At 41.4% G+C, this 24,431-nt stretch overlaps 2 pseudogenes; both read right to left on the reverse strand.

Moving 5' to 3' along the window:
- Positions 1-387: 387 nt before the first annotated feature.
- LOC470582 (leucine-rich repeat-containing protein 2-like) lies at positions 388-2,020 on the reverse strand (annotated as a pseudogene).
- An 8,791-nt stretch (positions 2,021-10,811) lies between these two features.
- LOC100610896 (heterogeneous nuclear ribonucleoprotein A1-like) lies at positions 10,812-12,031 on the reverse strand (annotated as a pseudogene).
- Positions 12,032-24,431: the final 12,400 nt, after the last annotated feature.

Below are 24,431 nucleotides of genomic sequence, written 5' to 3' on the forward strand. Positions count from 1 at the left end.
AAATCATACATTAGAATACAACACAAAAGCACTAGGAGCCAGGCAACATTCCATAGGTTTTAACAGCCAATGAAACTCCAGACCATAATTAGTTCCTCTCTCAGTATTTTATCATAAAAGCCTAAGAAGTTTTTACAATTTCTAGGCTTGATATCTTTTAAGGCCAAATAATGTAGCCTCATTTATTTTTACTCTTTTTAAAAAATTTTTTGGAGGGAGGTATTCATATATTTGACATTTGAAAATCACTTTTCTTAACAACTATGATAGTGGTTTCTAGACTTTGTCCTTAAGCACAAGCCATTCTTCCTACATGACATGACCCATAACACAAAAACTTAAAGCTCCACAGAATAGTGAGACTTTGCTGTCTTCTGATGGATGATATCAAAGTTGAAGGCTAAAAGACCCTTTGGTGGTGTAGCTTGGGACAGATTCTCTTTCCTTAAGATCTTCAATATAGGCTTTCATACATTCTTGTTTTTTTGAGACAGAACCTCACTCTGTCACCCAGACTGGAGTGTGGTGGCACAATCTTGGCTCCCTACAACCTTTGCCTTCTGGGTTCAAGTGATTCTCCTGCCTCAGCCTCCAGAGTAGCTGGGATTACAGGCACGTGCCACCACACCCCACTAATTTTTGTATTTTTAGTAGAGACAGGGTCTCACCATGTTGGCCAAGCTGGTCTCAAACTCCTGACCTCAACCGATCCACCTACCTTGGCTTCCCAAAGTGCTGGGATTACGGGCATGAGCCACCGCACCCAGCCTCATAAATTCTTTATCAAGGCTCATGCCTATATTTCTAACACTTTGGGAGGCCAAGGCGGGCAGAAAACTTGAGCCCAGGAGTTCGAGACTAGCCTGGCCAACATGGCAAAACCCCATCTCTACTAAAAATACAAAAATTAGGCAGGTGTGGTGGTGCACAGCTCTGGTCCCAACTACTCAGGAGGCTGAGGTGGAGGAATCGCTTGAACTCAGGAGGTGGAGGTTGCAGTGAGCTGAGATCGTGCCACTGCACTCAAGCCTGGGTGACAGAGCAAGACTCTGTCAAAAAAAAGGAGGGGATTGTTCATAAGGCTTACAAATTTTAAAGGTGTGGAGGAGTCACAAAGAGCAGCTGAAAGCTCCACCAAGTGGTCCCCATTGACGACTAACAAGGTGCACTTCTTCAGGTTAAGCATGGGGTAAGGAAGGTAGGTCAACTTGCTTCTATACAAGAGAAAGCCATGCGGCTCTTCCAGCCTGTATCTTGCCGCAAGGCAGTCAGGTTATTGTTGCTGATATCCAACCACTGCAAATAGACATCCTCAGGACACAGACTGGGACACTGGAAAACTTGTTTGCTGAGATATCTACGAATGCAACTGGCTTCCAATTACTTAATTCAAAAGGCAGCTCTGTGAATTCCAGATTTCCAGAACAATCCAGTCCCTCTAGATTTCACAATCTCCCAGCTCTGGAGGAATGCTCTTCAGATAGTTGAAACTCACATTGAGTTATTTCAGGTTCTTCAAACAACTGAGTTTAGCTGGAAAATGTGAGATTTGTTTCTTTGGCAGATCCTGAATTCTCATCGCTTGAAACAGCTCAATATATGTAGGAGTAATTTGAATCAGGGTGTCACATACATGCCATTCTCTCAGGTGCGTCTGCTCCTTTAACAAATCTGGCAGCTCCGTCCAGTGCTCCCCAGAAAGTCCAAACACAAACACACTGCTCCATTTGCCTCTGTCCTTGGGAAGTGAACTCTGCCTTGTGAGAGCTTTCCTTTCTATCTTTTCCAGAAGCTGCATGCTATGAATGTCTATGAAGCCACTATCCCAGCCAGTACTCAGCCCGGGAGATGCCTTTCCTCCCGCACTTGACCTCAAGGGGCCACTCCTCCTTTGTCTTTTCTGATGCACTCTTCTCAAGACTTTCTGCCTCCTTCTTCTGCCAAACTTGTGCTTCTTGACACAAGTTTCCCACAAGGCTCTGACAACAGAAATGTCAAATATGACCACTTTGTATCCCATTTTGGGAGCACGAAATTACCCGTGGGGAATGCGGATCTTTTCGGCGGGTTCTGGTCCTTGGGTGAGACGGGATTTTTTGTGGCTGAAAGGCTAGCGCCCTGGAGTTCTGGACTGTCTTCAGCCCAGCCAATACCAACATCACCAGAATGAGGGCCTCGGTTCCCTCCTCTCTTCTTTCTTTTTTAGAGACAGGATCTTGCTCTGTCACCTAGGCTGGAGTACAGTGGTGCGATCACAGTTCACTGCAGTCTCAAACTCCTGGCCTCATGTTATCCTCCTGCCTTGGCCTCACAAAGCACTGGGATTATGGGTGTGAGCCACTGCACCTGACCACTCAATTTTTAAAGAAAGAATTTATTTTAAATCCTGTATCTGTACAATATCCAAACAATTCATCAAATCAATGAAAAATGTTAGGCAATTCAGCTGTTCGATGCAACATTGGCACAAAGTGAGTCTCCAACTCCTGCCCTCAAGCACTCCTCCCACCTTGGCCTCCCAAAGCACTGGGATTATAGGTGTGGACCACTGTGCCTGGCTGTTTTTGTTTTCCTTAAGAAAAAAAAAAAAACAATGGCTTGGTTTTATAACTACCAAATTGGAAAATTGGCTTGGCCTCTGGGCCAGACAGGTGTTATAATACTTCTACTGAGTTTAGCATACTATTCCGTCACAGGTAGAGATCCCGGGCAATGCTGAACCCCTTAGCCTCCCCTCCAAACAAACCAATGCTTTGTCCTATTGTTGTCTCACATTTTACTTCCACATATGCTGTAAACCTCATACTCTGTTATTACTTCTGTTTAAACAACCATCTTTTTTTATTTTGGGTTTTCTTTGCTTTTATTATTATTTTAAATGGACACATAGTAATTGTACATATTTATGAGGTACAGTGTGATATTTAGATACATGTGTACAATGTATAATGACCAAATCCGGGTAATTAGCATATCCATCACCTCAAATATCTATCATTTCTTTGTTTTGGGAGCATTCAAAATCTGCTTTTCTAGCTATTTGAAAATATACAATAAATCGTTGTTAATTATAGTCTCCCTGTAGTGTTACAGAACACCAGGAATTATTCCTCCTACCTAGTTGTACTTTTATTTCTGTCAACCAACTTTTGCCTATCTTCCCCTCCCCACCAACCCATCTCTGCCTCTAGTAACCACTATTCTACTTTCTATCTCTAAGAGATCAACTTTGTAGCTTCCACGTATGAGGAAGAACACACAGTATTTATCTTTCTCTGTCTGGATTATTTCACTTAACCTAACGTCCTCCAAGTTCATTCAGGTTGCTGTGAATGACAGAATTTTTTCATTTCTTATGGCAGTATTCTGTTGTGCATATACACCATGCTTTCTTTCTTTTTTTTTTGAGACGGAGTTTTGCTCTTTTTGCCCAGGCTGGAGTGCAGTGGTCTGATCTCGGTTCACTGAAACCTTCGCCTCTCAGATTCAAGTGATTCTCCTGCCTCAGACTCCTGAGTAGCTGGGATTACAGGCATCCGCCACCACGCCAGGCTAATTTTTTGTATTTTTAGTAGAGATGGGTTTTCACCATGTTGGCCAGGCTGGTCTCGAACTCCTGACCTCAGGTGATCCACCTGCCTCGGCCTCCCAAAATGCTAGGATTACAGACTTGAGCCACTGCACCCGGCCCTATACCATGCTTTCTTTATATATTTTTATTTTTATTTGAGACGGAGTTTCGCTCTGTCACCAGGCTGGAGTGCAGTGGCCCAATCTCGGCCCCCTGCAATCTCCGCCTCCCGGGTTCAAGTGATTCTCCTGCCTCAGCCTCCCGAGTAGCTGTGCTATGCTTTTTTTTTTTTTTTTTTTTTTTTTTGAGATGATGTTTCACTCTTGTTGCCCAGGCTGGAGTGCAATGGCACAATCTCAGCTCACCGCAACCTCCACCTCCTGGGTTCAAGCGATTCTCCTGTCTCAGCCTCCTGAGTAGCTGGGATTACAGGCGCCCGCCACCATGCCCAGCTAATTTTGTATTAGCTGGTCTCGAATTCCTGACCTCAGGTGATCTGCCCGCCTCAGCCTCCCAAAGTGCTGGGATTACAGATGTGAGCCACTGTGCCCAGCCTGTACCATGCTTTCTTTATCCATTCATTTGTTGATGCATATCTAGGTGGATTCCATGTCTTAACTATTGTGAACAGTGCCACAATAAACATGAGAGTGCAGATATCTCTCTGACATATTGATGTCCTTTCCTTTGGATATATACCTAGATGTGGGATTGCTGGATCATATGGTAGTTCTGTTTTTAGGGGTTTTTGGGTTTGTTTTGTTTTGTTTTGTTTGTTTGCTTTTTGAGAGGGAGTCTCGCTCTGTTGCCCAGGCTGGAGTGCAGTGGCGCGATCTTGGTGCACTGCAACCTCTGTCTCCTAGGTTCAAGCTATTCTCCTGCCTCAGCCCCCTGAGTAGCTGGAATCACAGGCATCCGCCACCACACCCGGCTAATTTTTTGTATTTTTAGTAGAGATGGGGTTTCACCATTTTGGCCAGGCTGGTCTGGAACTCCTGATCTCAAGTGACCCACCTGCCTAGGCCTCCCAAAGTGCTGGGATTACAGGCATGAGCCACTGTGCCTGGCCTATTTTTAGTTTCTCGAGGAACGTCCACACTGTTTTCCATAATGACTGCTAATTTATATGGCTACTAACAGGGCATAAGAGTTCTCCTTTCTCCCCGGGCGCGGTGGCTCACACCTATAATCGCAGCACTTTGGGAGGCCAAGGTGGGTGGATCACGAGGTCAGGAGATCGAGACCATCCTGGCTAACACGGTGAAAACCCGTCCCTACTAAAAATACAAAAAAATTAGCCGGGCACGGTGGCGGGCGCCTATAGTCCCAGCTACTCAGGAGGCTGAGGCAGGAGGATGGCGTGACCTGGGAGGCGGAGCTTGCAGTGAGCCGAGATCGGACCACTGCACTCCAGCCTGGGCAACAGAGAGAGACTCCATCTCAAAAAAAAAAAGAGTTCTCCTTTCTCCACCTCCCTATAAGCATTTGTTGGGTATTTTTTTGTTTTTGTTTTTTGTTTTTAATAATAGCCTTTCCAACTGGGGTAAGAGAATTTATTGTGGTTTTGATTTGTATTTCTCTGATGATTAGTAATGTTGAACATCTTTTCATATACCTGTGGGCCATTTGTATATCTTCTTGAATGAGAGATATCAGTTCAGCTCATTTGCCTATTTTTCATTTATTTATTTTTTTCTGTTGAGTTGTTTGCATTCCTTGAGTTCCTTGTATACTCTGGATATTAATCCCTGGCTGGATAAATAGCTTGCAAATATTTTCTAATATTCTGTAAGTCGTCTCTTCACTCTGTTGATTGTTTTCTTTGCTGTGCAGAAGCTTTTTCATTTGACAGAATTCCATTTGTCTGTTTTTGCCTTTATTGCCTATACTTATGAGGTCTTTTCCATAAAAATCTTTGACCAGGCCAATGTCCTGAAGCATTTCTCCTGTCTTTATAGTTTTTGGTCTTACATTTAAATCTTTTTTTGTTTTTTGATTTTTTTTCTTTTTTTTGAGATGGAGTTTCAAAGAGTTTCACTCTTGTTGCCCAGGCTGGATTGCAATGGCATGATCTCGGCTCACTGCAACCTCTGCCTCCTGAGTTTGAGCGATTCTCCTGCCTCAGCCTCCTGAGTAGCGCCCACCACCACGCCCGGCTAATTTTTTTGTATTTTTAGTAGAAACATGGTTTCACCATGTTGATCAGGCTGGTCTTGAACTCCTGTCCTCAAGTGATCCACCTGCCTTGGCCTCCCGAAGTTCTGGGATTACAAGTGTGAGCCACTGTGCCCAGCCTACATTTAAATCTTTAATCCATTTTGAGGTTTGTTTGTTTGCATTTTTTTGTGATGGAGTTTCGTTATTTTTGCCCAGGCTGGAGTGCAATGGCGTGATCTCGGCTCACTGCAACCTCTGCCTCCGGGCTTCAAGTGATTCTCCTGCCTCAGCCTCCTGAGTAGCTGGGATTACAGGCAGGTGCCACCACACCTGGCTAATTTTGTATTTTTAGTAGAGATGGGGTTTCTCCATGTTGGTCAAGCTGGTCTTGAACTCCCGACCTCAGGTGATCCACCCACCTCGGCCTCCCAAAGTGCTGGAATTATAGGCATGAGCCACCGTGCCTGGCTTTTTTTTTTTTAATATGGTGAGAGACAGGGGTCTAGTTTTATTTTTTCACATACAAATATTCAGTTTTCCAGCACCATTTATTGAAAAGACTGCCCCTTCCCCAGTAAATGTTCTTGGCATCTTTGTTGAAAATAAGCTAACTGCAAATATGTGGATTTATTTTTGGGCTCTCTATTCTGTCCCATTCATCTGTGTGCCTGCTTTTGTGCCAGTGCCATGTTGTTTTGTTACTATAGCTCTTGTAGTATATTTTGAATTCCAGTAGTGTGATGCCTCCAATTTTGTTCTTTTTGCTCAAGATTGCTTTGGCCATTCATGGCTTCTTGTGGTTCCATAGAAATTTTAAGGTTTTTTTTCTATTTCTGTGAAGAGAGTCATTAATATTTTGATAGGGATGGTATTTAATCTGTAGATCACTTTTAATAGTATGGTCATTTTCACAATATTCTTCCAAGAATATTGGAAACATGAACATGGGATGTCTTTCCATTTTTGAGTGTGTCCTCTTCAATTTATTTCATCAGTGTTTTATAGTTTTCCTGTAGTTTATAGAGAAAGATCTTTAGCTTTCACCTTCTTTGTTAAATTTATTCCCATGAATTTTTTTTGGTAGCTATTGAAAGTTGGATTTCTTTCTTGATTCCTTCTTCTGCTTGCTCACTGTTGATGTATAAAAATGCTACTGATTTTTGTATGTTGATTTTGTATCCTGCAATGTTACTAAATTTTTTTTTATTAGTTCTAAGAGTTTTTGGTGGCACTTTTAGGGTTTTCTATATATAAGATCATGTTGTTTGCAAACAGGGGCAATTTGACTTTGACTTTCTCCTTCCCAACTTGGATGCCCTTCATTTCTTTCTCTGGCTAGGCAATCATCTTTTTTTTTTTTTTTTTTTTTTTGAGATGGAGTCTTGCTCTGTTGCTCAGGCTGGAGTGCAATGGCACAATCTCGGTTCACTGCAACCTCCACCTTCCGGGTTCAAGTGATTCTCCTGCCTCAGCCTCCTGAGTAGCTGGGACTACAGGTGCATGCCACAGGCCTGGCTAATTTTTTGTATTTTTAGCAGAGACAGGGTTTCACCGTGTTAGCCAGGATGGTCTCGAACTCCTGACATCGTGATCTGCCCGCCTCAGCCTCCCAAAGTGCTGGGATTACAGGCGTGAGCCACTGTGCCCAGCTTATCTTTTTTAAAATATTGAAATAATGTTAAAAATTTTATTTATTTACCTACATAGTTACCATTTCCAATGCTCTTTATTCCTTTAGGTAGACTTATATTTCCAACTGTTCTTTCTGCCTAAAAGATTTCCTTTAATATTTTCTGTAATGTGGATATTCAGGTGATAAGTCCTTTCAGCTTTTTAATGTCTAAAAATGTCTCTATTTTGTCTTCATTTTTAAGATATATTTATTTATTTAGAGATGGGGTCTAAATATGTTGCCCAGGCTGAACTCAAACTCCTGGGCTCAAGTGATCCTCCTACCTCAGCCTGCTGAATAGCTGGGACTACAGGCAGGCACCACCATCCCTGGCTTAAAAGATATCTTAATATACAATTTTAGGTTGACAGCTTTTTCTTTTTAAGTACTTTAAAGATGTTGTTCCACTATTTTCTTTTGTTTACCTTGTCTCTAACAAGAAATGTTCTGTCATCATTATCTCTGTGCTTCTGTACATATCATATCTTCTTTCTCCTCTGGCTGCTTTTTTTTTTTTTTGAGATGGAGTCTCGCTCTGTCACCCAGGCTGGAGTGCAGTGGCGCGATCTCGGCTCACTGCAACCTCCACCTCCCGGGTTCAAGCAATTCTCCTGCCTCAGCTTCCCGAGGAGCTGGGATTACAGGCGCCCACCATCATACCTGGCTAATTTTTATATTTTTAGTAGAGACAAGGTTTCACCCAGTTGGTCAGGTTGGTCTTGAACTCCTTACCTCAGGTCATCTGCCCACCTCAGCCTCCCAAAGTGCTGGGATTACAGGTGTGAGCCACCGCGCCCGGCCCGCTGGCTGCTTTTAATATTTTTTATTTATAATTTATTTTAAGCGACTTGATTATGATTTTGCTTTAGTGTAGTTTTCTTCACATTTCTTGTGCTTTGGTTTGTTGAGCTTCTTGGATCTGTTGGTTTATAGCTTTTATCAAATTTGGAAATGTCATGGCTTTTATTTCTTTTGAGATATTCTTTCTGTCACCCCTTTTCCTCAGGACTCCAACAACATATATGTTAGGCCACTTGATGTTGTCCCACAGCTTACTGATGATTTGTTTCTTTTTTCTTATACCCCAGACTTATATTTTGAGTTTTATTTTGCATAGCTTATATTGACATGTTTTAAAGTTCACTCATGTTTTTCTGCAATGTCTAACCTGTCATTGATTCTATCCAGTGTATTTTTAATCTCAGTCATTGTCATTTTTATATCCAAAAGTTCAATTTGTATCTTTTTCATATTTCCTATGTCTTTACTTAACATATTCAATCATTCCTCTAGATCTGAGTTTCTCAACCTCAGCACTTGTGACAATTTGGGCTAGATAATTTTTTGTCGTGGGGGGCTGTTCTGTGCATGTGTAGCAACATCTCTGGATTCTACCTACATCATGCCAGTGTCACCACTACCCCCAAATTGTGGCAACCAAACTGCCTCCAGACATTGCCAAATGTCACCAGGGATGGGGAATCATGCCTCTACTGAAAACTATTACTCTAGATTTTGAGATATAAGGAATACATTTATAATTGCTGTTTTAATCTCCTTGCCTACTTTTTTTTTTTAGACAGGGTCTTACCCATGATAGAGTGTAGTGGTGCGATCTTGGCTCACTGCAGCCTCAACCTCCCCAGGCTCAGGTGATTCTCTCACCTCAGGGACTACAGGCATGTGCCATAACACTTGGCTAATTTTTGCATTTTTTGTAGAGATGGGGTTTCGCCATGTTGCCCAGGCTGGTCTCAAACTCCTGGGCTCAAAGGATCTGCCCGCCTTACCCTCCCAAAGTACTAGCGTTATAGGCGTGAGCCACCGCGTCCGGCCCTTGTCTACTGTTATCATCTATGTCCATTTTAAGCAGTTTTGATTAATTGATTTTTTCTCATTATAATTTTTCTGCTTCTTTGCATGCCTTACAGTTGTCTTTTTTTAATTAAATGTCAGACATTGTAAATTTTACTTTGTTGGGTGCTGGATATTTTTATATACCTGTAAACATCCTTGAGCTTTTGAGACGCAACTAAGTTAACCTGGAAAAAGTTTGATCCTTTTGGTTCTTGCTTTTAAGCCTCATTAGGTGAGATCAGAATAGCATTTAATCTAGGGCTAACTTTCCTCCACTATGGAGGCAAGACCCTTCTGAGTACTCTCCCCTGATACCCCATGAATTACGAGATTTTCAAGTCTGGATGGGGGAAATGGCACTATTCCTGGCCCCACACGAGCTTCTTATGAGTAGTTCTTTTCATGTGTTGTTTTCTCCCGTGCATGTGCTGATAAGCAGTCAGCTGAGTACGTGAGGGAGAACCTCTCAACGTTTTGGTGATTCTCTCTTTCTCTGAGACCCTTTCTTCTCTCCGGTATTTTATTCTGCAAACTCCAACAGCTTTGGTTTTTTGATCTTCCCCAGCATCAGCTCTTCAACTCTCAGCTATTCTCCTTAAGTCCGGGAGGTCACTGCATCTTGCCTGGCTTCGCCTTAACTCCCCGTGCACTGCAGCCTGGAAACTCTCCTCAGGCACTAAGCCTGGACAATCACTGGGCTCACTTGACTAGCTTCCCATCTCTCAGGGATCACTCTACTTCATTGTCTCGTGTCCAGTGCCTTAAAAACCATTGTTTCATAGATTTTGTCTGATTTTTTCAGTGATTTCAGGCAGAAAGGTAAATCTGGTCTCTGTGACTCCATCTAGGCTGGAAACAAATCTGTACCGCACTTGTTTTTAATTTACCTGGAATTTATATGGCTGTTAAATCTTCTTGAGTTATTACATTTCTGAGAATAAGTGTGCTTTACTCTCACTCTTGATTGAAAAGTTTGAATGGAAATAAAATTCTACACTTAAAATAACTTTCACTCTAAACTTTGAAGGTATATTTTCTGTTTTTGAGCATCCAGTGTTGATAGGAAATCTGATGTTTGTTTGATTCTTGCTCCTTTTTTTCCAAGAGAATTAAATTGTTTATTGATTACACATGATAATGGATGATACACAAGCTTCATTCCCATCTATAATTTTATCTGGTACCATTAATCAATTTAGATATATTGCATAGGATGTGCCAACAATTATTTTTATAACCAATAATTCCATGATTTTGCTTGGGTAATCCCTTTTAATGGTGAACTTCAGGTCGCAACAGTAACTATCAGTTCAACTACACCAAGGTTTCTCAAGACAATAGCTTCTCCACCCAAGCAGGTTGTATATAAATTCCAAATATAACCTGGCATCACCCTGAAGGAATTCTAACTTCACACTGTTGGGGGAAATTTACCAAGATGGCTTCAGAGTAGACTAACTTTAAACAGCATATTAAAGAAAAAAAGGTTGTTTATTCAGCATCATGATCAGGCAATCAACATTTAGCAATCAACAGCATGGGTGCAAAAATAAATCTATATTAAAGCCCTTTGTTGAAATGCTTTACACTTTCCACAGAACAGAAACTAAAATAACCTGTTATACCATTAGTCACAAATACAGTCCTCGAGTTTTTTGCCCATACACAAGAGTATTTGTCTAAAACATGTATTCTTTGTCGCAGCTAGCCCCTGCCACCACCGTGCTTGGCTGAGTTCACAAATCTGTTGTAACCTGTGGCTTTCCTGTCACTTCTCTGGCTCTCCTCTCCTGCTAAGCTTTGTGTCCTAATTAAAATATTCTGCCACTGCCATAGTTACTGCTGCTACTGGAACCGCCATAGCCACCTTGGTTTCGTGGTTTGGCAGAGTATTGGCCTCTACCACCATAGGGGCCAGAGCTTCTGTCTTCAAAGTTTCCTCCCTTCATGGGTCCAAAATTTGAAGACTGATTGTTGTAATTGCCAAAATCGTTGTAGCTTCCACCACCTCCAAAATTGCTTCCATCATTATCAAATCCACTATAGCCATCCCCACTGCCACCATATCCACCACCACCACGGCTGCCACCAAAGCCACCACGACGACTAAAGTTTCCTCCAAGACCAAAGTTGTCATTCCCACCGAAACCACCTCCGCGACCGCCACCAAAGTTTCCAGAACCACTTCGACCTCTGTGGCTGGATGAATCACTTACCATCTCTTGCTTTGACAGGGCTTTCCTAGCTTCTCAGTTGTGGCCATTCACAGGATGGTATTTCTGAATGACAGTCTTCTCCACGGAGTCATGGTTGTCAAAGGTTACAGAGGCAAAGCCCCTTTTCTTGTCACTGCCTCGGTCAGTCATGATTTCCATCACTTCATTTTTTCCACGCTGTTCAGGATAATCTCCTGGGTGATGTTCTTCAGTGTCTTCTTTAAAGCCCCCAACAAATATCTTCTTCATAATTAAGTGGGCACCTGGTCTTTGAGAGTCTCCTCTTGAGACAGCTCTCTTTGTCTCCACAACTCTTCCATCCACCTTGTGTGGCCTTGCATTCATGGCTGCATCCACCTCCTCCACAGTGGCACATGTGACAAATCCACAGCCCCTGGAGCGCTTGGTGTTTGGATCTCTCATTACCACACAGCCCGTGAGCATTCCGTGTTGCTCAAAATGGCCCCTCAGGCTCTCATTGGTTGTTTCAAAGCTCAAGCCTTCAATGAAGAGCTTCCTCTGCTGTTCCGGCTCTTTAGGAGACTCTGACTTAGACATGACGCCAGGGAGAAGAGAAACTTTAACGATACTTCTTCGGCGGCGTCCATGATTCTTTCTCCTTTGTAAGTAACTTTTTTTCTTTCTACAGGATTTTAGAATCATCTCTTATTTATAATGTTCTGAAATTTCAGTGATCTATCTAGGTAGAGGTTTTTAAAAAATAGTATCTGTGATATTATGAGTTTGACAGTCTAATTTTGATTTTATAACCTATTATAAAATAAATATATGTTTATTAAGATAAAAATATTTGTCCATGCCACCTAAAATCCAGTATCACCAGTGTTATGCCTATCACTTTTGGAAAACTTTGGATTAAAGAATAGCATTAAGAAAAATTACATGGCGGGTGCCTGTAATCCCAGCTACTCATGAGGCTGAGGTAGGAGAATGGCTTGATCCCAGGAGGCGGAGGTTACGGTGAGCCGAGATAGTGCCACTGTACTCCAGCCTGGGTGACAGAGCGAGACTCTGTCTCAAAAAGAAAAGAAAAATTACAATAAATTATCAGGGAAAATTCTGAATGGGTGATGACTGGGTATCTTTTCAGTGGGAGTTGTCTAAGAGATCCTTTGGAATTATCTGACTATATGGAGAGTTGTGGTTTTCATCACAGACTGATGGTTATATGCAACTCTGTAAGTTGTTGAAAACTTATAGTAATGCAAGACCAGGGGAGGTGGCTCACATCTGTAATCCCAGCCCTTTGGGAGGTCAAGGCAGGCGGATCACTTGAGGCCAGGAGTTCAAGATCAGCCTGGCTAACATGGTAAAACCCTGTCTCTACTAAAAATACAAAAATTAGCCAGGCATAGTGGTACATGCTTGTAACACCAGCTACTCGAGAGGCTGAGGCATGAGAATCACTTGAACCCAGGAGGTGGAGGTTGCAGTGAGCCGATATGGCACCACTGCATTCCAGCCTGGACGACAGAGCAAGACCCTGTCTTTAAAAAAAAAAAAAAAATCTTATAGTAATGCAAATGAGTCTTGTCCATAGACATGGCCATAAATTGTGTCCGGTGAAGATGAAATTGATGACCACTCTGTGGAAAAGATGATTCCAAGCATTATTCTATTTCTTGTAAATATTGCTCAGTTTTTCATCTATTGACAAATTCATTTCGGCATTCCTGATTGCCTCTATGTGTGTTTGTTCTTTTAATCCCCTTTGAACTGGTTTTAATGTATTGGTGTTTTCCTTACTAATTAGTGTGTTAAATAAAATCTTTGACTTGTTATTTTTATTTTATTTTATTTTTGAGATAAAGTCTCACTCTGTCATCCAGGCTGGAGTGCAGCGGTGGGATCTCAGCTCACTGCAACCTCCGCCTCCCAGGTTCAAGTGATTCTCCTGCCTCAGCCTCCCAAGTAGCTGGGACTACAGTTGCACCACCACACCCGGCTAATTTTTGTATTTTTAGTAGAGACGAGGTTTTACCAGGTTGGCCAGGCTGGTCTCGAACTCCTGACCTCAAGTGATCCACCCCTTTCAGCCTCCCAAAGTGTTGGGATTCTAGGCATGAGCCACCATGCCTGGCCAAATTTTTAACTTTTTAAAATATTTGTATGATGGTCACACTTTTGCCTTATTTTAAAAATAACATTTTATTAGTAGCATATATGAATTATAATGTATATCATTATTATAATGTTTGAGAGGAGTTGGAGAACAGACTGGCCTTTGGAACAGAGTACATTTTAGGTAAGTCCTGGCTTCTTATTAAATCCTCTACAACAAATCTGGCTGGTCACCTATTTCTATAAATAAAGTTTTGTTGGCACACAGCCAAACTCATTCATTTACATATTTTCTCTGGCTGCTTTTGTTCTGCAAAAACAAAGCTGAGAGTTGCAACAAAGACCATATGACCCACAGGCCAGGGAGCAGAAGCTCCCTCTACCCCTGTAGAACATTGGAACCAAAAGGTGACAAAAGGATTTTTGAGTCCCTACTGCCTCCTGTTTGGTAACAGTTGTTAATGGAATGAAGTCTGAGTGCTGCTAGAGAATGCACTGTTCCTTGGGACCGCAACAAGAAGTGATGTCATGATATTATGGCATGATTTTCCTGAAGTAGCTAAAAAGGGAGCAACATTCTCCTGGAGTCTCTGGTGTTTCCCTTGTGATTTTGAGGATGACTGTGCCTTTATCTCCTATCTGCCACCTGTGTTGTGTTAGGTGAGTCCTTTAATTGCTCTGAGCTCAGTTTCCTCATACATAACTTGAGGTTATTGGATGACTTCCCGGGTCTCTTCTATCTTTACAAGTTCATGTCAATTTCATATACAGTTTGTTTCTTAATTTTGTTCTCACTTATCAAACATTTATTTTATATCTATTACGTGTCAGGCATTTTACCAGTCACTAGAGATATAGCAGTGAATAATGGGACATGGACTCTGGCCTCACATTAATAAAAATGACAGCAAGAACATTATCAATAATATCTGATATCACACTATACTATAGGTTCTGAAACACTTTTACAGGCATTTTTATATTTGGCCTTCAGTACAGCACTGTTAACTGGATAGGCCAGGTATTATTATTTGTATTTTACATATGAAGAAACTCAAACACAGAAACATTAAATTGGCCAAGGTTACATGGTACTGATATCACCAACTAAGATGTAGACATTTTGATCCTGATTATTTTCAAAAAAGTTTGTTCAATGAAACATTTCAGGCTGGGAGCAGTGGCTCACGCCTGTACTCCCAACACTTTAGGAGGCTGAGGCAGGCAGAGCATGAAGTCAGGAGATCAAAACCATCCTGGCTAACATGGTGAAACCCCATCTCTACTAAAACTATAAAAAAATTACCCGGGCGTGGTGGCAGGCGCCTGTAGTCCCAGCTACTTGGGAGGCTGAAGCAGGAGAATGGCGTGAACCCGGGAGGTGATGCTTGCAGTGAGCCAAGATCGTACCACTGCACTCCAGCCTGGGCGACAGAGCGAGACTCCGTCTCAAAAAGAAAAAAAAGAAAAAGAAACATTTCAAACATACAAAAAATAATAGTACAGTAAATCCCATGTACTCATACCCCCAATTAAAAAAAAAAATTTTTTTTTGAGACCAGATCTCATTCTGTCACCCAGGATGGGGTGCAGTGGCATGATCCCACAGCTCACTGCAGCCTCGACCTCCCGGGCTTAGCTGATCCTCCCACCCCAGCCTCCCAAGTAGCTGGGAACACAGGCATGCACCACCATGCCCAGCTAATTTTTGTATTTTTTATAGAGATGAGATTTTTGCCATGTTGCCCAGGTTGGTCTCGAACTCTTGGACTCGAGGGATCTGCCCATCTCGACCTCTGAAAGTGCTGGGATTACAGGTGTGAGCCACTGCCCCCAACCCCAAATTAGCAATTATCAAGATTTTGACTATATTTTTTTCATCTTCTCCCTTTTTTCTTTGTAGAAGTTTTTTGTTTCTGTTTTGTTTGGGGTTGTTTGTTTGTTTGAGAGAAGGTCTTGCTCTTTCACTCAGGCTGGAATATAGTGGCTTGAACACAGCTCACTGCAGTCTCAACCTCCAGGGCTCAAGCAATCCTTCCACCTCAGCCTCCCCAGTAGCTTGGACTGACTACAGGTGTGCCACCACGCCTGGTTAATTTTTAAATTTTTTGTGGAGACAGTGTCCCACTATGTTGCTCAGGCTGGTCTCGAACTCCAGGGCTCAAGAGAATCTCCTGCCTCAGCCTTCCAAAGTGCTGGGATTACAGGCATGAGCCATTGCACTTGGCCTGTAGATGTATTTTAAGAAAATGCCAAAGATCATGTCATTTCACCCCTTTATCCTCAATATAAATCTTTAAAAAGTAAGGGCATTTTTCTAACACCACCACAATGCCACTTTCACCCTTAATAACATCAAAAATAATGTTTTGTCTCATTTAAATCTAATTCTTGAATTCTTGATGTTCATTTGGGTAGAATAAAGTTTAAAATCATTTTGCTATTTGGTCACACACTGACTAACCAAGGATCATATAAATTTGTTTCACAACAGTTTATTGGTTCCTAGATCATCCCTCCTTTCCTAAAAGACTTATTATGTGTCAGGGAATATTATATGTTAGCTCCCCTTTTTCCTTAGTGCCTTAGTCCATTTGTGCTGCTATAACAGAATACCTGAGACTGGGGAACTTATAACAAACAGATATTTATTGTTCACAGTTCTGGAGGCTGAGAAGTCTGAGATCAAGGTGCCAGCAGTTTTGGCATCTAGTGAGGGTCCGGTCTCTGCCTCCAAGATGGTGCCTTGAACTCTGCATCCTCCAGAGGAGGGGGAACACTGTTCCTCACGTAGCAGAAGAGCAGAAGAGAGAGAGCCCACTCCTGCAAGCTCTTTTTTTAAAGCAGCATTAATCCACACACAAGGGTAGAGCCCTCATGACTGAAATGCCTCCCATTCAGCCCCACCTCTCAACACTGTTGCAATGAGGATTAAGGTTCCAGCACATAAATTTGAGGGGAACAAAAACATTCAAACCATAGTATTTGGTTATAGAATTTTTAGCTAGAAACACAGCCACAGGAAAAAAAAAACTGTATTTCCCAACCTTCCTTGCTGCTGGATATGGCTTCTGAGGAAATTCTAGTCCATGAGATGTTAACTGAATTGTTGAGTTGAGTTTCTGGGAAGTGTTTGTAAGGGTAGACGGCATGTTTTCTTTGCCCTTTCTCCTTCCTGCTCACTAGAATAGAGAAACAGTAGCTGGACCTGAAGCATCTTGACCTATGAGGCTGTGTACTAAGAAGAATAGGTAAGACATTAAGAGAGAAGCACTCAATGAGGATGCTAAGGCATAAAAATAATACAATGCACTTTGGAGACTCAGGGGAAAGAGTGGAAGGGGGGTGAGAAATAAAAGACTACATGTTGGGTACAGTGTACACCGCTTGGGTGATGGGTGCACCAAAATCTCAGAAATCACCACTAAAGAACTTATCTATGTAACCAAACACCACCTGTTCCCCCAAAACCTATTGAAATAAAAAATGATTTTTAAAAATCATAGATGACACAAGAAATGAGAAAAAAGAGGGAGAGAAAAACACTCAGATCCCTGATGATCCACGGAGTCACCATATCAGTTTGGAAGTAAACTTTTTTCTGCACTTCAAGCCAATGTTCTGTATTTTGGTTTCTGATTGCTTTCAAACCTGTAGCCAAACAAACCCTAACTTATACACATTGCTCTATACTTCTTTCCCCATCGCTCAATTACGGTAGGACTAGACACAGAGAAAACTGGATTTGCTCTGAGCTAAGGCCTCCTCATCTAACATAACTGTTAACTGAGATGTATTCCATTAAACTTAATTTTTTTTGTTTTTGGGTTTTGTTTTAGAGACAAGGTCTTGCTCTATCACTCAGGCTGGAGTGCAGTGGGGCTATCACAGCTCACTGTACTCTGAAATTCCCAGGCTCAAGTGATCCTCCCACCTCAGCCTCCTGAGTAGCTGGGACTACAGGCGCACACCACCATATCACCCTAATTTAAAAAAAATTCTTTTTTTTTTTGGTGGAGATGGGATCTCACTACATAGCCCAAGCTGGTCGTGAACTCCTGGCCTCAAATGATTCTCTTGTGATTTGCTGGGATTACAGACATAAGCCATAGCACCCAGCCAAACTTAATGTTTTAAAATGAAAAATGTTCAACTTTCAAAACTCCTTTCCCTTAGGTCTGTCCTTGCTATATAATCAACATCTCCTCTGCCTTCTTAATTGATTGGCTACTCAAATATAGCAGTTTCTTGGTTTTTAAAAGTAGTGTTCTGGCCAGGTGCTGTAGCTCACGCCTGTAATCCTAGCACTTTAGAAGGCCGAGGCTGATCACTTGAGCCCAGGAGTTCGAGATCAGCCTGGGCAACATGGCAAAACCCCGACTCTAAAAAAAATTACAAAAATTAGCCGGGCATGGTGGTATGTGCCTGTAGTCCCAGCTACTTGGGAGGCTAAGGTGGGAGGGTCACTTGAGCCTGGGGAGGTTGAGGCTACAGTGGGCTGTGATCACGCCACTGCACTCCAGTCTGAGTGACAGGATGAGACCTTGTCTCAAAAAAAAAAAAAGAGTAATGTTTTGTTCATATGGTTTGCAAAAAAGGATTTGGAGAAGGCTAGAAAAGATCTGAAATACTGAATGAGTAACAATCACTGAATGCCGGAAAAAGCCCAGCCTTGTTACCTTCTCTGATCTCTGAAAATACATCAGCAATTGCAGAGCTGTTGCTGGTGAGCTACAGTGAGCTGTCACCATTGATGTAGTCATTATTAGAAGATCACAGTATATGCACAGAAGTTCAAATATTGTTAACAGGTCTACATTTAAAAGGTTTCTTATGTAATTTTACAGCTGATAAAGCAACCCCTGATGACACAGTGAAATAGGACCAGGATATTAAAGCATTTAAACATAGGTTTTTAATTTATTAACCAAACATTAGGACATTTCCTCAGTCTCTTTTCATATTTAAAAAAAGGAAAAGAGAAAAATACTTGTGGTAACAAAGAAAAGTCTTAAGGTTTCTTTCAAAGATGCAGGCTGATTTCCAATATTCCAAACCTTTGAATTACGTAATGAAATGGGAGCTAATAAAAAAGAATGCACACCTGACAGATTGAATATTTTTTCTATGATTAATAATTCTCTATTAAAGCAATCTATTAACTTTTATTTTAAAGAGATGTGAGTGATCGAGTTATTAGATCAGCACCCTCAATTTTGGGCCAAATGAGAAACTCCTGTAGATTTTGTAATTCTGGACACCTCGTGAGCTGCTGTTCATTTGCTGATGAGATGTTTAAAGAATTGCAATGCACTAAGTTGTACATGTAAGACCAAAATGTTAACCAAAACACTGCGGCCAGATATGGTGGCTTACACCTGTAATCCCAGCACTTTGGGAGGCCGAGGCAGGTGGATCACTTGAGGTCAGGAGTTCGAGACCAGCCTGGCCAACATGATGAAACCCTGCCTCTACTAAAAGTAGAAAAATTAGCCTGGTGTGGTGGTGTGCACCTGTAATCCCAGCTACTCGGGAGGCTAAGGCATGAGAATTGCTTGAACGTGGGATGTGGAGGTTGCAGTGAGCCAAGATCAAGCCACTGCACTCCAACCTGGGTGATGGAGTGAGACTCTGTCTCAAAAATAATAATAATAATAAAATAAAAATAAAAAACAAAAAAACTGCAAATCTTACACTTTCAAGACATTTATGGAAAATAATTCCTAATAAAGAAGGCATAGGGGATATGTAAAATTCTTCTTTATATCTTAGTCTTTGAGGAAATACTTTAAATTTCAACCACCATAGACAGTGAAAAATAACTCTCAGATGCCTATTCTTTGCACTCTGTTAGATGCTCCCTTTATGTGTTCATATATGTTTTATTGCAGACTGTATTTTCCCAAAGTGGCTGAAACAGTATCTGCTATTCCAAGTGCTCTTTTTATAATGTGACCTTAACATTTGTCTTATGGATAAGTGGAGTTTATGTCTTTTCCCCTTAAACTTGGGCAAACACTTGCGACTGTCTCAATAAAAGAGTACTGGAGAGTGATGTTACATAAATTTTGAGGCTAGATCACAAAAATGCCATGTTTCATCTTGCTGTCTTAGGACACTCAATACAGGAATTCAGCTGTATGCTGTAAGGAAGCCCGCACTCACCCCTGCAGAGACCACATGATAGGTGTCCTGGTTAAAACCCAGCATGCTGCTGGGTGCAGCGGCTCACGCCTGTAATCCCAGCACTTTGGGAGGCCAAGGCGGGGCAGATTACCTGATGGTAGGAGTTTGAGACCAGCCTGGCTAACATGGTGAAACCTTGTTTCTACTAAAAATACAAAATTAGCCGGGCATGATGGTGCAAGCCTGTAACCCCAACTATTCGGGAGGCTGAGGCAGGAGACTCACTTGAACATGGGAGGTGGAGGTTGCAGTGAGCCGAGATTGTGCCATTGTACACCAGCTTGGGCAATAAGAGTGAAATTCCATCTAAAAAAAAAAAAGCCGGCATCATCTGCCAGATAAGTGAGTGAAGTCATATCCAGGTGATTCCAGCCCCCAATCGTTGCATTACCCACAGCCTTTGAGTCTTCATGACTGAGGCTTCAGATATGGTGGAGTGAAGACAATCATCCATACCCACTGTACCCAATCTGAATTCCTGACCCAGAGAATCTGTGAGCATAATAAAATGGTCATTTTATGCCACTAAGTTTTCAGGTAATTTGTTACACAATAATGGTAACTGGGACATATATGTTACCTACAAGCCATATTAATGACAATACTCTCAATTTCTTATAAATTTCCCCTGGATAAAACCATACAATAAGCCTCACGTATTTTCAAAGTAGTTTTCAAATGTGAAAGAAGAATAATAGCAAATGACCCTAAAGGGAACCAAGATAAGAAAAAGTTACAATTCATATATTAATAGAATCACATGCCTTTTCATTGGCCAGAATTAAGACCTTTTGCCTTTCAGAATTAGCCTTTTCCTCAAAATCCATGTCCTCAAACAAATTAGTCCCACTTAGTTTTTTCTTCAAATTGTTATCTTTCTAAGTAGTCTCTTTCTTGAGTTCTAGATCCTTGACTCTCAGTCTGCTGAGCTTTTTTTTTTTTTTTTTGAGATGGAGTGTTGCTCTGTTGCCCAGGCTGGAGTGCAGTGGCATGATCTTGGCTCACTGAAGCCTCTGCCTCCCAGGTTCAAGAAATTTTCCCACCTCAGCCTCCTGAGGAGCTGGGATTACAGGGGCGCACCACCATATCTGGCTAATTTTTGTATTTTTAGTAGAGACAGGGTTTCACCATGTTGGCCAGACTGGTTTTGAACCCCTGACCTCAGGTGATCCACCTGCCTTGGCCTCCCAAAGTGCTGGGATTACAGGCGTGAGCCACCACACCCGGCCGAGCTTTTCTGCTTAGACATTCCACCATTTTCTCAAACTTAGTTGGTCTCAAACCAAACCCATGTCTTCTTTGAAAATCTGAATCTTCTGAGAGAGTAACAAAGCAAATGATGCAAAATGTTAAAACCTGGCAAATCTCCTAAAAGATAAACAGGAGTGTTTCTTTGTAAGATTCTAGCAACTTTTCTGTAAGCTTCTAATTATATTTCAAAATAAGGAGCATGTTAAAACAGAAAAGAAAAGGGATAAGGACTGGAAACAAGAACTGAATTTACTACACAGCTCTCTAATTCTGGTAGTAATGTCTGTTGTTACTGGTGGTTAAATACTTCAGAGTAATCTTTCATTCCAGATTTCCTCAGCTCTTCTAATTAATCAATATTAATTTGTCTTTCTTTTTTGCTATCTGTAGTTAATATTTCTATTTCTCTCTTCCCAAAACCCAGCACCCCTTCTTATGCTAAAAGTGTCAAGATTTTCCTCTGGAGAGCCATTCTTCTCCAGTTTTAGATCTTACATAAGGGTGGGATTCAAGAATGAAAATGTAACCCAGGTATAGCATCTTGCAGATGGTCAACAAAAGAGGAGCAAGTTCCTTTAATAAAGTTTAAGTAGTTAAGAAAAAGTCCTAACAGATCTTGCTGGTTTTGCTCTCTTTTACATTTTGCTTTAAAAAATGTGCTTATTAGGACTTTATATAATATATATGTACATGTATATATATATGTGTGTGTGTGTATACACACACACATAAACACAGAGACAGGGAGAGAGAGTTAGTGCGGGGTGAGTTTAGTATAGAAAAATTACATTTTCTGCAAAAAGAGTTGATTCTCTTTCTGTTTTTTTAGTTCTTGCCTTGGTCAAAATATAATTCCTCAAGTCAAAATATTATACTTACGTAGGTAGGGCAATCTAAAATAAAATCCCAAGGATGAGAACCTTCATTCTTTCAAACTTTGTTGAACTGTTATATTGAAAGAATAACCTCCTGTTTTGGATTTTGGCTTCTTTTGGTCCTCTGCAGAATGACTAAGTAAATGAGCCCCAGAAGGCCCATGAAAGGCAGTCTCTTACTAACAGGGGCAGAACCACCCCATACTTCTTTTGCCATCTATTGACTTACCCACACTATAGCTCCAGGTCTTAAAACCTTCTATTCAAGAGAAAGGATATGGATATTTTTATAAAATCAGTTTGTGTGTGTGTTTTTAAGAAAAGAAACCTAGAGCTATCTGCATTACAAGCCTGACTGTGAAGGGGATTTTGTTCAGAGGGAAGTAAATATTTTCGCCAACATTCAGAGTCTAGTTGCTCCCAGAAGTCCTAATGTATATCTTTTTTTCCTTGCTGAGTCTTACCTACTTCACCTCCTTAAAATGCCAACCCATGAGCTGGGTGCATTGGCTCATGCCTGTAATCCCAGCACTTTGGGAGACCAAGGCAGGCAGATCACGAAGTCAGGAGTTCGAGACCAGCCTGACCAACATGGTGAAACCCCGTCTCTACTAAAAATACAAAAATTAGCTGGGCGTGGTGGCACGTGCCTGTAATCCCAGCTACTCAGGAGGCTGAGGCAGGAGAATCGCTTGAACCCGGGAGGCAGAGGTTGCAATGAGCCAAGATCGCACCATTGTACTCCAGTGCTCCAGCCTGGGCCAAAGAGAAAGACTTTGTCTCAAAAAAAAAAAAAAAAAAAAAAGCCAACCCATGGTTTATCAAATCTACAAAACTCAATGCGATGTGCATCACCCCCTTTCTTCTTCCTTTTTCTCATTAACTAGCATCATTGCCCTCTTTGGCAACTGCACAGTTACTAGGTATTGCCAGAAAGATTCTATAATAGACTATTGGCTCTTCTGCTCACTTTTTCCTCCTGCTAAGTTTTTTTTTTTTTTTTTTGAGTTGGAGTCTCGGTCTGTTGCCCAGGCTGGAGTGCAGTGGCATGATCTCGGCTCACTGCAGCCTCTGTCTCCCAGGTTCAAGCAATTCGCCCACCTCAGCCTCCCGAGTAGCTGGAATTACAGGCGTGCGCCACCACACCTGGCTAATTTCTGTATTTTTAGTAGAGATGAGGTTTCACCACGTTGGCCAGGTTGGTCTCGAACTCCTGACCTCAGGTGATCCGCCAGCCTTGGCCTCCCAAAGTGCTCGGATTACAGGCGTGAGCCACGCACCCGGCCTTTTGCTAAGTTTTTAGGGACTGTTCTAATACCCTTTAACCATCCCTCCTCTTTTTTTCTTTTTTCCCCTTTTTAAAATAAATGAAGCCTTTAGATTTGTTTTAGTTTTTCTTCTCACCTACAAGCTCCACTGGCAGGTTGAGGACCTTGTATGGTATCCAGTGATAGACGTTGAATCCATCCTTACTGGTATTTGCTCCTTGGAGGTGAAAAAAATAAATGTTTTATAAAGGTCAAATTGGCCTTATCAAACAAAACATCTGCTAGATCAGTGAATGACTGGTGACAGCAGGAGACAGCAGTGCTGGCCTCTCCAATAGAAGTCACTGCAGTTAATGGAAGCTATTATGGGAAAATTCTGGCAAGAAGTTTTCTTTTTTTTTTTTTTTCTCCTTCAGACAGCTAAAATTTTTTTAAAGAAAAAATGTATTCAGTTGCTAGGGTAACTGTGGTTTCAAAACTACCATAACAAAAGCCAGATATCACATATCAAACTACCAAATTATTAATTTGACTGGTATTTTAAAATAATTGCTTGAAAGAGATGTTTTCTCCTTATCTTAGCTATACAGAAAAGAGGGAAAGGGAGATCAGGAAGAAAAGAAGAAAAAGGGAGAAAAAAACTGATAGATCTGTTAAGAAATGTTTTTGCCTTGCTAAATATTTGTTGGAAGTAAAAATTCTTTTACATTATGGATACATTTGCATGCAGGATTTATTTAGTCAGATTCAAAACATAAGGAGGATACTGGGTTATTCTGTTTTCAATTTCTCTTCCCGCATTTCAAGCCTTGCCTGGGTTTTAAGTGAACAGTTTTCCATTGGGTATTTGGTAAAGGAAATGGTTACTTAGGGGAGTCATGCATGTTCTGAAATCTTTTATGAGTGATTGTGTTTTTTCTGTGCCTTGCTTTTCATCACTTGATTTAAAGTGAATATAATAAAGCCATTAATTGCTTGGATTCTGGAATCAGTCATATCTTGGACTAAATTCCTTTTCTATCCCTTACTAAATTCCTTTAACCTCTCTGAGTTTCTTTATTTTTAAAAAGAATAAGTCCAGGCAAAGTGGCTTACTCCTGTAATCTCAACACTTTGGGATGCCGAGGCGGGTGGATCACTTGAGCCCAGGAGTTTGAGACCAGCCTGAGCAACATGGTGAAACCCTGTCTCTACTAAAAGTAAACAAATAAATAAATTGCTGGGCATGGTGGCATGTTCCTGTAGTACCAGCCACCTGGGAGGCTGAGATAGGAGGATCCATTGAGCCTGGAAGGT

The sequence above is a fragment of the Pan troglodytes genome, chromosome 13 (assembly GCF_028858775.2).
Source record: "Pan troglodytes isolate AG18354 chromosome 13, NHGRI_mPanTro3-v2.0_pri, whole genome shotgun sequence".
In the NCBI taxonomy this organism is placed as follows: domain Eukaryota; kingdom Metazoa; phylum Chordata; class Mammalia; order Primates; family Hominidae; genus Pan; species Pan troglodytes.